This window comes from Mobula birostris, chromosome 21 (genome assembly GCF_030028105.1).
Source record: "Mobula birostris isolate sMobBir1 chromosome 21, sMobBir1.hap1, whole genome shotgun sequence".
NCBI lineage: Eukaryota > Metazoa > Chordata > Chondrichthyes > Myliobatiformes > Myliobatidae > Mobula > Mobula birostris.
The window spans coordinates 50,276,225-50,289,861 of NC_092390.1; the positions used below are offsets into that span (position 1 = coordinate 50,276,225).

The 13,637-nt window shown below is 42.3% G+C and overlaps 1 protein-coding gene across 5 annotated transcripts in view; it reads left to right on the forward strand.

Moving 5' to 3' along the window:
- Window positions 1-13,637, forward strand: part of fam53b (family with sequence similarity 53 member B) — a 135,166-nt gene that overhangs the window by 18,220 nt on the left and 103,309 nt on the right. The window lies entirely within an intron of this gene.

Below are 13,637 nucleotides of genomic sequence, written 5' to 3' on the forward strand. Positions count from 1 at the left end.
AAGGAAAGGTCGAACAGGTTAGGACTTTATTTCTTGGAGCGTAGAAGATTGATAGAGGTATACAAGATTCTGAGGGATATAGGGTAAATGCACGCAGGCTTTTTCCACTGAAGTTGGGTGGGACTACAACCAGGGGTCATGGGTTGTATGTTAATTTAAACTTAAATTGGAACTTCTTTCTGTCTCTAAGTTTTATTTGTTTTCCTGTCAGGGGATGGCTGTGTAAATATGCTCTACTGTATCTGCTCTATGACATGCTGTGCTGCTTTGTAAAATAAGAATAAATAATAATAAAAATTTGAATTGTAGAAGAGCAAAAGTTGATAAGTTTAAGGGGAATATGTGTGAGAGATTCTTCAGTCAGGGTTCTGGGAGTGTGGAACGAGCTGCCAGCACAAGTGGTGCATGCGAGCTTGACTTCAACATTTAAGAGAAGTTTGGTTAGGTACATGGATGGTAGGGGTTGTGGAGAGTTATGGTTCTGTGCAGGTTTGTGAGAGTAGGCAGTTTAATTGGTTTTGGCCTGGAATAGATGGGCTGAAGGACCTGTTTCTGTGCTGTACTTCTCTATGAATCAATAGATTCACTTTCAAGGACTCTTCATCTCGTGTTCTTGATATTTATTACTTATTTATTTATTATTATTTCTACATTTTGTATTTGCACAGTTTGTTGCCTTCTGCACTCTGGTTTATTGGCCTCTTTGAGGGTGATTCCGTTATATAACATGATTCTGTTATGGTTATTACTCTGTAGATTTATTCAGTATGCCCACTCGAAAATGAATCTCAGGGTTGTACATACTGATATACAAGTATTTTGATAATAAAATTTACTTTGAACTTTGACCTTTTGGATTTCCAGCATCTGCAGACTCTCTTGAGATCTGGATTGCGAATGTAACCATGATGCTATTTGTTGCAATTACTTTTATGACAAGCAAGAACTGAGCATTACAATTATGGCTGTTGTATGGATCAGTTTGCTCCACTTTGTAGCAGATAGATGAAAATTGATAGGCCAATATCCATTGATTTATGGAGACAGTATTATCTCCACCTTCCCTTCTGCAAGACGAGCTGTCCTGAGCTGGGTACATGACATCATTCCTGCATTATGGCCTGGTTAAAGTTCCAGATTTTCTTTTGCTGAAACCTATCCCCATTCTGGGTAGACTGCCACCACAAAGGTTACAAGAGAAGGTCTGCCACATCATCCATAACTTAGTGACTATAATTTTATCTTTGTTTTTCACATACTTAATTTCCTCCTTGCTTTCCAGTTTGGCAACAGAATGCCAGTAATCCTGAAAATGCAGATAAACACCATTTACTGTTTTCGTCAGCGATATTTAATAAGAAATCAAATACTGGTTTGGAAAATTTTATTTTTGACTTTCTCGACGCCATGTGAAATTAATCATAATTCATTTAAAATCTTGGCTTTTCCTTCAAGGAAACTGGTGTAATTACGTGATTTATTTTAAAGTATGGGAATTCATTCACTCCAAAATTGCAGCACTTGAAATGTTAAAACAATAGTTTTAAAATTCGTCAAAATGTTAAAGCAGTTGTTTTAAAACTTGTCAAAGAATTGTGGTCTTCAATTGCAATCCTCAAATAATTGCACAGGCTCACTTAATTCAGCAAATGGAAATCGGTGTACCCGCTGAATTTTTAGGGTGCAGCTATCACCTTGAGTTTCAGTCTTTAAAGGCAGTCATAGTCATACAGCACAGAAACAGGCCATTCAACCCATCAAGAGCATGCCAGCCGTCAAGCACCCATTTACACTAATCTTAGTTAATAGACCCCAGATTCTACTGCTTATGTATGCAGTTGGGAAAATTTGCAAGTGGCCAATTAACCGAGACAGTTGGACATCTTAGGGAGGTGGGAGGATGCCTGAGAATCCTGAGAAAATCCGTGTGGTCATGCTGTGAATGGGAACTCCACACAGACAACAAAGGAGATCTGGATCGAAACCTGCAAGGTAGCAGGTCTGTAGGTTTATTACGCGTGTGCACATGCACACACTTCTCTCCCTCCTCCCACCCCGCGTCACTGGAAGGGTACGTACTGGAATTGCCCCAGGACAACAGAGCAGGTTTGCTATCTCCATGGTATGTAGAATCTTCTCCCTCACTGAAATGCATATGTATGCCTGGCATTTTCCAGGAAGGGGCCCTCCTGAGAGCAGTAATGGCCTGCTGCTGTTTCTGTCTATCACTGCTGGTTCAGCAGGGAAAACCCCATCACGACCTCTAGATGTTCCTGCCAAAGCAGTGATAGTAAAGGAGGTTCAGGTAGGGATCATCAAGGTGAAGAGTCTGTGGCTAGAGGGCATGCTGTACCATTGCCTCCATGTCTGCTAAACACCAGGAAAGGATCACTTCCAGGGTTTTGGCTCATGAAGGGATACACTTGGCACTGGAGGAAGCAAAGGAAACCTAGACTAAACATAGGCAGAGGGTGAAGATAAGAAAGTGAAAAAATAGGAGCAGGATTAGGCCATCTGGCCTGTCAAGCCTGCTCCGCCATTCGATAAGATCATGGCTGAACTGGTCATGGACTCATCTCCACCTACCCGCCTTTTTCCCATAACCTTTAATTCCCCTCCTATGCAGTGTGACTTCACACAGCCACCTTGCCCTGAGAGAGAAGTGTTCAAGAAGACGAGGGGGCTACTGGCAATGCACAGTGAAATGCTTGGCACATTGCTCCTCCTGTGAGACCAAACGTACAAGATGACTCGGACAAGTGCACCCAACCCTCATATCTTGGACAAGATAGTATGGAGCCCGGGGAGCATGACTCCCTCAATGGAGGTGATGTACTCAGCCAATCAGAGCTGTACTACGCCTGTCATCAATGTGAGGAAGTTGCTCTGTATAGGGGCAGAGAGAATGAATAAAGAGTTGACACTTTGGGCTGAGACCCTTCATTATCTCCATAGATGCTGCCTGACCTGCTGAGTTCCTCCAGAATTTTGTGTGTGTTGCTCTGGATTTCCAGCATCTGCAGAATCTCTTGTGTTTAGGAGCAGAGAGAGATTTTTTTTTCCCTATTGGGGCTCTTCATCTGTCAGGAACTGAATAATTGGTTTCTGTGGCTAGCAGGCGTCTGGATGCTCTGGCAACAGTGGTGTGATCTGGATCTCTAGGTCCATAAAAGCATAAGGTGTAGGAGCAGAATTAGGCCATTTGGCCCACTGAGTCTGCTGGTTTGCTGTTAACAGTAGTGTGATCTTGGTCTTTGGGTGACCATGGTTTCTTGATCTCTTTAGAGTCCCATCACTATATTTCCATCGGCTTTAAAAGGTGATGAAAAGAAAAAATGGCAGTACAGTTACGCATCTTGCCAGAGGCTTGGTTCAATGGGGTGCTGCCTTGTCGAGTTTTCGTGTTCTTCACGGTGACCACATGGGTTTCTTTGCATGTCCCATAGGTTAATTGGCGATTGTCAATTGCCTCGAGTGTGCAGATGAATAATAGAATTTGGGGCATTGTTTAGGATATGGAGAGAATAAAAGAAAAATAGGATTAACGTAGGATTAGTTTAATTAGATCCTCCAAGTTCGGGGGTTCAACTCAGGACTAACAACCCTGACTGGTAAAACAAAATTGTTACGGAAACAGTAATGAAGAATCCTTCTACACCTGTGTGAGACGGTACTTTTGAGTCTCCATCTGGAACTTTCATGACTGACAGTAGTGAAAACTGAGCTACTGACACAATGAAGGAAGCCCTGAACAGGGGTCGAGATGGAGGGCCGTCATTGCATCTCCAAACGCCAGTGGTGTAACGGGAAGTAGAAAGTTTAAATATGTGGCTGATGTGTAGCATGGACTTGGTGGGTTGAAAGACTTGTTTCTGTCTGAAAAACGAGGATTGCTTAGCTTAGGGCTCTCTCCTTTGGTCAGGATGTATGGATTTCTTCTCCCATTATAGACCCTCACAAGGTGCCTGTGCCTCATTTTATTTCCCCAGATTTCAACCCCTGTGGAACAGTGGAAGTAGACTTTCTAAAGTAACCGTTCATCTTGGACTTGAGCTTCCTCCACTAAAAAGTTGGCGCCTTCTAGCAGCCCAAAAGGGGCACAGCGGCTTACCAATACAGGGAGAATGATAAAGCACAAGGGCTTATAAAATAGTTTATAAATTGTGCGTATGTTTCCTGTTTAGATTTCAATTTATTTTGTCTGAGATGAAAGGCTTTTTTTTTGGTTGTTGGCAATTTGCTTATTATTGTCACACATTCTGAGATAAAGCAAAACATCTATTTTCCATGTCATAAATACAGATCATTCTAAACATAAGCACACTGAGGTGGTACAAAGGGAAAAGCAAGAACAAAGTGCAGAATGTAGCCATACAGTTGCAGAGAATGTGCAGTGCAGACAGACTGATAGGGAACAAGGGCCACAACAGATCAAGAGTTCACCTTTACTGTACGAGAGGTCCATTGAAGGGTCTTATAATAATGGCATAGAAATCGTCTTTGAGCCTGGTCGTGCATCTTCTGTAACGCTTGTACCATCTGCCTGATGGAAAGTGGAGGGAGCAGTGGGAGGGTACGGGATGAGCGAAGAAAGAATGAGAGGGGTAGGAGGAGTCTTCGATTATGTTGGCTGGTTTCCCAAGGCAACAGCGAGTGTTGACAGAGTTCTTTTTATGTTCAGGTATTAGTAAATTTCATTCTGTCTTTACATTGTAGATAAAACATTTGATCCCCTACAATAATATAGTACTGTGCTAAGGTCTTAGGCATATGTATATAGCCAAGACTTTTGCACAGTACTGTAATAATTTTATGTATTGCATGGTACTGCTGCTGCAAAAAAGAAAACAAACTTCATGACATGTGCGAGTGACGGTAAATCTGATTCTGATATTGGTCCCTATTGTGGACAGAGAGTGGGAAGGGAGTAGGGAGTAGGGAGAGGGGAATCATTGGTTGGGAAAGGGGGAAGGAGCAGGAAGCACCAGAGAGACATTTTGTAATGATCAATAAACCAATTGTTTGGAAGCAAATGGCCATGCCAGGGTTGGGTATGTCTGCACCTGCGCCACCCTCTGCCACTGGCACCTGTCCTATACCCCTCATGCAGCACTCCACTCTCGCTGCTTCCAACATCCTTTGCCTCACATTGACAAATACAGTGCAAAGTCTTAGGCACCCCAGCTATATATAGTATACGTGCCTCAGATTATTGCACAGTGCTGTATTTAATTTGAAAGGGAAAAATCTATGAAGAGTGAGTGAAGATCCCATTTGGGATAGACTGATACATTGTACTGCATGGCCTTATCCATAGTTTTTGTAGGATGTCATGCATTGCGCATCTCAGTTACAGAGTCTTTTACCATTGGAACAAAATGGCAATAGGAATCAACCCATCAGAATCATTGAGTCATTGCAAGTCTTTGCTGCCAGCACAATTCTATGAATAGGTTCTTCCTTCTTCAGAAATGGCCAGGCGTTCAGATGTCACTATTGGCAGTGCTTCCATTCTGATGAGCTGGTCATTTGGCTCTCATGTCTCGTAGGACCACACACACCTGTGGTTGCCTCTCATGCCTGATCTGAACAGAAAGCCAATATTCCACTTTTCTAGGCACTGGCCTCTACATATAAATGATCCCATGCAGTTTTTGAGCTACAAAGGAAAGCAACAGGATTTTCTCACTTTGCTTCAGTGTGCCTTTCCATCGACCAGACAATTGGCTGTTCCATAATGTGGCATCTTTCTGGCTGCTCATTTACTAGTGAAGTTGGCCCAGGCAACATATCTATGGGAAGACTCTTGAATTATCCTGGATTGCAATCTGGTGGGCTGACTAATGAGGAGGAAATCTGCAGATGCTGGAAATCCAAAGCACCACACACAAAATGCTGGAGGGACTCAGCTGGCCAGCCACCATTTATGGAACAGTTAACTCTTTGGGCCGAGACCCTCCATCAGGATTGGCTGATTGATGGTTGGAACCACTTGTAACAAGTAGTTTGACCTGTGTGGAGAGTGATATTAGAAGTAGTAGTTGTGATCTACCCAGGGTGAATTGAGACAGTAACCATTGTTGTTCCATATTATTGAGCCCAATAACAGTCTCAACATATTCAGCTTGAAATGTTGACTTTATTCCCCTCCACAGGTGCTGCCTGACTTGCTGAGTTCTGGTGTTTTTGCTGAGTACATTTTTATGATGCGTTGATCTAGCACTGTATACTGGGTGCAATAATTTATTTTACAGAGCGCCTAGCCAGCGAATACATGCTGGGGAGAGTAATGAACACTGCACTATTTTGAGAGTATCTTTCATTTGCTTGTCCCAGAATGACCTGCTGCTGGAGAATGGAAAAATGCAGTTGGCTGTGAAGATAGGTCAAAGCCACTGTTCATTAACTTACGTATGTTAATAGGTGGTAGATGCTGCTGGATCCTTTTGTACTTTGGACACTTCAATGCAAAAGTTTTAGGTGTGTATATATATATATATATATATAGCTTTGTTGCTTTTGAATTTTGCACAGTACTGTATTTGTCAACGTGGAGCAGAAAGTGAGTTTGTAAATCTGGTGGGAGCAAAAGATGTTGGGAATGGTGAAGAGGGAATGTTGCAGGAGGGGTGTGGGACAGGTGGTAGAGAAGGAGTACCAGGGGTGGGGGCAGGGGTGGAGCGCGTAAAGACATACCCAGCCTTGAGACACCAGCCAAGGTTATTTGATTCTAATCAATTGGTTTATTGATCCTTACAGAACATCTCTCTGGTGCTTCCTGCTCCCTCCCCTTTCCCTTTCCCTTTTCCCAACCATGATTCCCTTCTCCCTGCCCCCTTCCCACTCTCAGTCCATAAGAGCCCCTTATCAGAATCAGGTTTATCATTACTCACATATGTCATTAAATCTTTTTTTTCCAGCAGCAGTACAGTGCAATACATAAAATTACTACAGTACTATGTGTGTGTGTATATATATATATATATATAACTTTTGTACAGTACTGTAGATGTGGACAATCTATGATCTACTTGACAATTCCTAAATGATAATCAGATAAGACTGAGTCACAAAAGACGTGAAAATGCTGGCATCTGGAGCAACATTCAATATGCAGGCACTGATGCAGAGCTTTGACCCGAAATATCGATAATTTCTTTCCTCCCGTAGATGCTGCACAACCTGCCGATGGCTCCAGCACGTTGTTTGTTGACCCAGATAGAATTTCCTGCCTGTATCTCCTGCCATTCAGTTCTTCCTGTGCAACTGCTGTGTGCTACTGAAAAGGCCCAAATCCTCCTCGTTCTGTTATTTTTCTGCTCCTCTTGCTGAAGTTCCTTAGGAGGGATTCCGCTTTCTCGCATCCTCAGTTGAACAGGCTACTGTGAAGAGGGAGATCTGTGTATAGTGAGTACCGGAAGGTTCCAATGAAGTGCTGATACTTGAGAATTCAGAGCTGGCCTTTAGTCTTTCAACCACATCCATTTAATCAGCTGATCTGATTGAACACCCAGCTGGGCGGTCTTTCATTGATTCTGATATGGTTATTATCCTATAGATCTCTTGAGTATGCCTACCCACAAAAAATGAATCTCAGGATTGTATGTACATTTATGTACATTGAGAATAAAATTTACTTTGAATTTTGATTGTAACCATATCTTATTTCAGATGGGCAGAAACAATCTCCCTTGGATTTCTTTTGCTGCTATGGCTTTCATTACAGTGGCACTTAAGTAGGGTAGTTAGAGAAGTCAAAGTGTGGGACCTGTGGAAGGAGAAGATAATCCTAATGCCCAATATCCAGCTTTCGGTAGGGTCTGGTGTGAAGATGATAAGAAGCTGTCACTGTCTCTTAATGGAGACCTGCGAGCATCCATGATCTCTTGCCTTAAAACTGCCAGGAAGTTCTTCTCAGGGTCCATCGTGACCTGAATTTTGACGTGACTGGAAGGTTCATGAAGAGCTCTGGGATCTGATTGGGAGCACAGAGTATCAGAGAGGTATCGTTTAGAATAGGCTGAGCTTAATGAAAAGGGGAAAAGCTCACACACATCATCTGTCCCAAATCAAAACTAGAGATGATGTCTCCTCAACTCCAGAGTGCCAATGACCTCAATGCTGTGGAGAACAGCAAGCTGTGAAATCTAGCGTGTATTAGCTTTGTCCAGTTGGAACCATCCTGAGGTTAGGAGGGTAAATGTGACTGTCACCAGGACCTGGAACATTCCAAGCATGGTTACAAACCGAGTGCTTGGACTGTAGTGGACACACTCGCTGGGAAAATGGAGACATCGCTTTCTCCCTTATTCGGGAGAGGGAGAACCTGTGGCATGTCGAATAACGGGTGAAACGCAAAGTCTCTGGGTACTGCAAGTGTGTGTATTTGCTGTTGCTTTGCTCACACTTGAGTGCTTGGTGGCAATGCGGATGCTTTTTTTTGGTGTTCGGGGGTGAGGAGGGATTGTTGCCCGCTGCCGCTTATGCGCAGGAGGGGGGAGCTGGGGGGGGGCTTTAGGGTTCTAACATTTAACTGTCGTTCATCTTTGGGGCACTCCTATTTTCGTGGATGATTGTGCAGAAAAAGCATTTCAGGATGTATATTGTATACATTTCTCTGACGTTAAATTGTACCTTTGTACATTTGAACACTCTCTGTGCGAACTACCTTGGTGTCAATAAGCCTCTTGTGAACACCTTTTTGCTCTGAGTGAGAATCAAGTCAAAGTTCAAAGTACATTTATTATCAAAGTGTGTGTACTATATACAACCTTGAGGTTCATCTCCTTACAGGCAGCCATAAAACAAAGAAACCCAATAGAACCCATTAAAAAAAAGACTATTGAACACCCAATGTGCAGGGAGAAAAATTGTGCAAACAACAAAAGCAAGCAAACAATTGAAGTTTGCAAAAGTGAGTCCGCAGCCGGGGAGTCGGGCATGACTGCAGCGATCCAGTTGCCTGATAGTTGCAGGCCGCAGACTCAGTTCAGTACAGAGACAAGAAAACCTCATGGAGCAGCGAGCTGTGAGACCCTTCCATGCCTCTTCCTTCCGTGTGAACCTCTGTCCACGTTGCAGCGATGTCCGTGGAGGCCTGGCACGTACACTAATTGTAAGGAATGTTCTGAAAGGGCAGTGGAGGTCAGAAGAAGCTTCAGTGATGATTGACACCACATTTTGGCAGGAGCCGTCAGTCTCCAGTGTGGTCTCAAGCGTAGACCAGGAGTTGTGAGTGAGGTTGTGAGTAAAACTTTTAAGTAACTCAATTGCAGAGCAAACTGCAATATAAACACCTAGTTGCTGTGTGTGTGAAGGGGATTGGACGAACAATGGAAATATGTGGCTGACCTTGGATTATTGTAAATATGTTCATGTCTGTCTGGTGCTGGAAATACTTCATCTGTGCAAACTTAAATCATTCCTGGAAGTGTTGGGTGAAATTTCCAGACTGATGTAAAGTGTGCCCAAAATTTAACTTTTGCATTTCATTCTTGGTTTTCAAACAAATTAGCGTTATGTGATCAAATTTGTCGACAACGTACACAGAGTTGACCAGCAGAACTAGTTTTACTTACTTACTGCCATTACACCGTTGGTGTTTAGGGCAGCAATGAAGGTCCTCCATCTCTGGTGGTGTTCAAGGTTTTCTTCATCACGTCAGTAGTTTCCACTCGGTTTTCACCACCATCGTTCATGAAAGTCCCAGGTGGAGACTCTGGAATACCATCACACTCAGATGTAGGAGGGTACTTCATTGCTGCTTCCATAACAATTTTGTTTTACCAGTCAGGGTTATTAGTCCTGAGCTGACCTCCTGAACCTGCAGGACTGGTGGACCACTCTTGGTATGTCCTCTACCCTTTGACCTGTTTGCCATGGATGACCCTACCAAGAGCCAAAGCCTTGATTCTAGTCAACATAGCTCTCCGGGTCATTGAGTCACGCAAGCCTCCAAACCCAACGACAAGGCTGTGGTCCTCTTGAAGGAGAATTTGTTTTGGGGTATTAAAACATTGCATGTTTTCTTAACATTATTATGGTGTGGCTTGAGGAGAAAAAATGGCCGACTGTGATTTAACTGCTAAAGTTCTGAGGTATATAAATATTTTTCTTAATAACATCCAGTTGAAGCCGAGATCACAACATCCAGCATGTGGACTGATAACAGTATGAATCTAAACTGCAAAGATAACTCAACAGTATTTTACAATTAGTCTCTAGCTGTACAACAGAACCTTCTGCTGATATTGTGTGAAAATTGAAACAGCGATTTGTTAATAACCACAAACATCATGGATATACTGATGATACATCTAATACAAACAAAACAAAAGATTACAGTAAATTCTTGACTGCTCTCCAGAGATCGCTTTGAAATCAATGTCTGCAAGATGTGCTGTTGTTGAAGACAGCAAGCTGTTGACAAGTGCCTCGTTATTAAGATATTTTAGCAACAGCTTTTCCTCATCAGTTCTCACCTGCTTCCACACACCCTCTTCCATGGCTGTGATCAGTAGATAGTCAGAAGAGTGTTCCTAAAAATGCTGGTTCCACCCCCCCCCATGCACAAATTCAATCTAATACAGATTGCTAATACAAACAGTGCAGCCAGTGTGAGAAGTAGGCACAACAGAGACCGATCAGTATGGTTTCTTACTCTCATAGAACATAAAATTGTGTTTAATCACAGATTTATGAAACATCTCCATAAGCATTTTAGAGAGCAAGAAGCTTTATCAGAAGGCAGTTCGGCACTGTCTGCAAAGGGGACTTCGAATTTACACAAGACAGAACACGACCTAATCTAGTGATCATAATTCCATTGGCTTCAAGATAACTGTGGAGAAGGATGGGACTGGTCCCTGGATTGAGATTCTAAATTGGAGAAAGGCCAATTTTGATGGCATGAGAAAGGATCTGGCAGCTGTGGAGAGGGATAGATAGTTTTCTGGCAAAGGGTTCCTGAGTATGTGTGAGAAAAGTGAAATATTGAGAGTGCAAAGTTTTGTATGTTCTTGTCAGAATAAAAGGCGAGGGAAACAAGTTTAGGGAACCTTAGTTTTTGAGGGATATCGTGGCCTCAGTTAAGAAGGAGAAGGAGGTGCATAGTAGTTATAGGCAGCAAGGAATAAACAAGGCTCTGACCTTTCTATCCTCGGCTTTCACTGCTGCCAAAATGAAGCCATGTACAAGCTAGAAGATCAGCATCTCGTATTCTTCGTGGGTAGTATGTGACTGAACAGCATGAACAGTAAATTCTCAATCACCTCCTATCTACCCCACTCTTCTCTCAGCCTCCTGACTTCATCTTCCAATCAAGTCCTTCTCATCTGGGTTCTCCTGTTGCTGGAGAGCTCTTGTTCTGCCCCTCCCATCATCTCTTTATACTGGTGACCACTGCTCAGTCTAGATGAAGGGGTTCCCAACCTTTTCTTTTATGCTGTGGAGCTTTACCATTAACTGAGGGGTGGGTAGACTCAGGCTGGGGAGCCCTGGTCTAAATGAAGGGACCATCACTTTGTTGTCCATTTCCCCCTACAGATGCCGCCTGACTCACCGAGTAGCTCATCTTTTGTTTTGCACCAAAATATTTAATTATGTTTCTAATATAAATTATTATAGTTTTCACAGCAATGTAAAGAGGCATCTTCTAATTAATTTGGGTGAGGAGCTAGTGGGTTTTTGGTGTCCACGAGCAAGTCCCTATGGGAGAAGGAGGGAGGACTTAGGCTTCTTGAGGTACATTAGATGAGAACTCCTCCTTTAATGAAACAGTTTCCTATTGAGTTGTACTGTTACCTCAGTTCATCTAGGAGTCTCTCAACTTAAGTCATCACTTCACTTTTTGTTGATTATAATTTGTAGTATTGTTTGCATTAATTGGCTACAAATTTGGATGGCTTATATTTACTTCAATCAGCCCCGAATTGTACCTTTTAAAGTGGTCAGCAGATGTGGGAAGGACTTTGACATTTTTACCCCTACTGCTAATCCTCTCTCTGCTAGTGATGGATGTGTGAGATTGGGCTTATTATTGAGAGCTATATATTAAAATGGAAGGTATAAAAGTGGAAAGGGAATGTTTAGATACTGGAGCATTACCACAGGGAACTATTGAATTCATGGATATTTCAGATTCAGCAAAGAATTGACCAATACTGAAGGACGAAGTAAAATAAATGAGAACAGGATATGCTAATGTTGGTGAAGACAAAACGAGCTGGGTGGTAGCCTCTTCCACAGTAATCCTATGATTGATAGTCAGTGTAGACTTGATGGCCCAGAGGTCTTGTTTCTGTGCATGGTCCTACCTAGTAATGAGGCACTAGGATAGTTCCCAGCTGTCCAATTCTAACAAACCAATTGTCACTGCTGGTGACCTAGCACGGGTTGTTATCCTTGTATGACGTGCCCTCCAGTCAACCTAGTAATGTTGTTCCACAAAGTCAAAGAAATGTATTCAATCCTTTATTAGCAGCTAGCAAACATGTATGCAATTTAAACGTAATTAAGTGTTCAACAAAAGAAATGACAACCAGCAGTCCCCAGAACCAAACTTCCCAGAACAAAGCATGAATATGTAACTTATTCCCTTTGTTTTAACCGGGCCCAAACCCATGTGACTTGTTACCATAATCAACATAATAAATGTGCGACACAGAATACAAAGCAAATAGAGAACAGGTACATGGCTCCTACAATGATATTAGACACGTATATGATGTCCTACATCATGACTAAAAGAGAAAAACCTGCAAGCATTATCTTTAGCTGGGTGCAGGATGAAAGCAAATCAAGGAGAGAAATTTTTGAGTAGAGTGGTTATTGAAACCAATTTGAATTTGTCACAACCATGTGTGAAATTTTGAATAAAACTGTCTCAGAATGAGTTGTTTCACTTTTTCTTTATTGTTCTACCTTTTCTTTATTGTTCCTCATGCAAGTTACTTACTGCCCATTATGCTGTTGGCATCTAGGGCAGCAGTGACTGTTCTCCATGTCCGTGTTTGGCAAAACCAGTTTTGGTTTTGGTCTTGGCATTGTTCAGGGCTTCCTTCCTTCATGTAAGTTAACTTTACTTGAGGTGAAGTGGGTAAATGCTGCACTGTTTCAAGACTGGAATGTGCGAGTTCTTTAGTTCTAAGGAGGAAAGAAAGGCTTGCATTAATAGATTTTCTTAGAAATCAGAATGCATCATATAGAAAACTGTAGTCTCCGGTAAAAGGCAAGTAAAATACACCTAGTTTGGGCACAGCAAGTTCCCACAAGTACACTGAATTAAGGCCCAATAAATCTATTTTTAAGGTGCAGATTGAGGGTAAAATGTTGGCCGCCACTTTAGTGTTAAAGCCCTTAGCCCCCTTCAGAATAATGTAGTGGTGCTCCAAAGATCTCCAATTGAGAAAACAGATGAGCCCTAAGTTTAATGCCTGAAGCAATAGGTCTACATCCAACAGGTCAACACTGTATGGAGGTGTTTTTGTGTTTTTATTGGATTTGACACAACAGGCTTCTGAATCAGTTGCAAAGGTGTTATCTGTTGAGTTGAATTTCTAAATTCAGTTAATCTGAGTCCTGGAAAACGTACTCTTTATCAATGGAAAATATTTTTTTTCCCTGGTACAGGACAAATT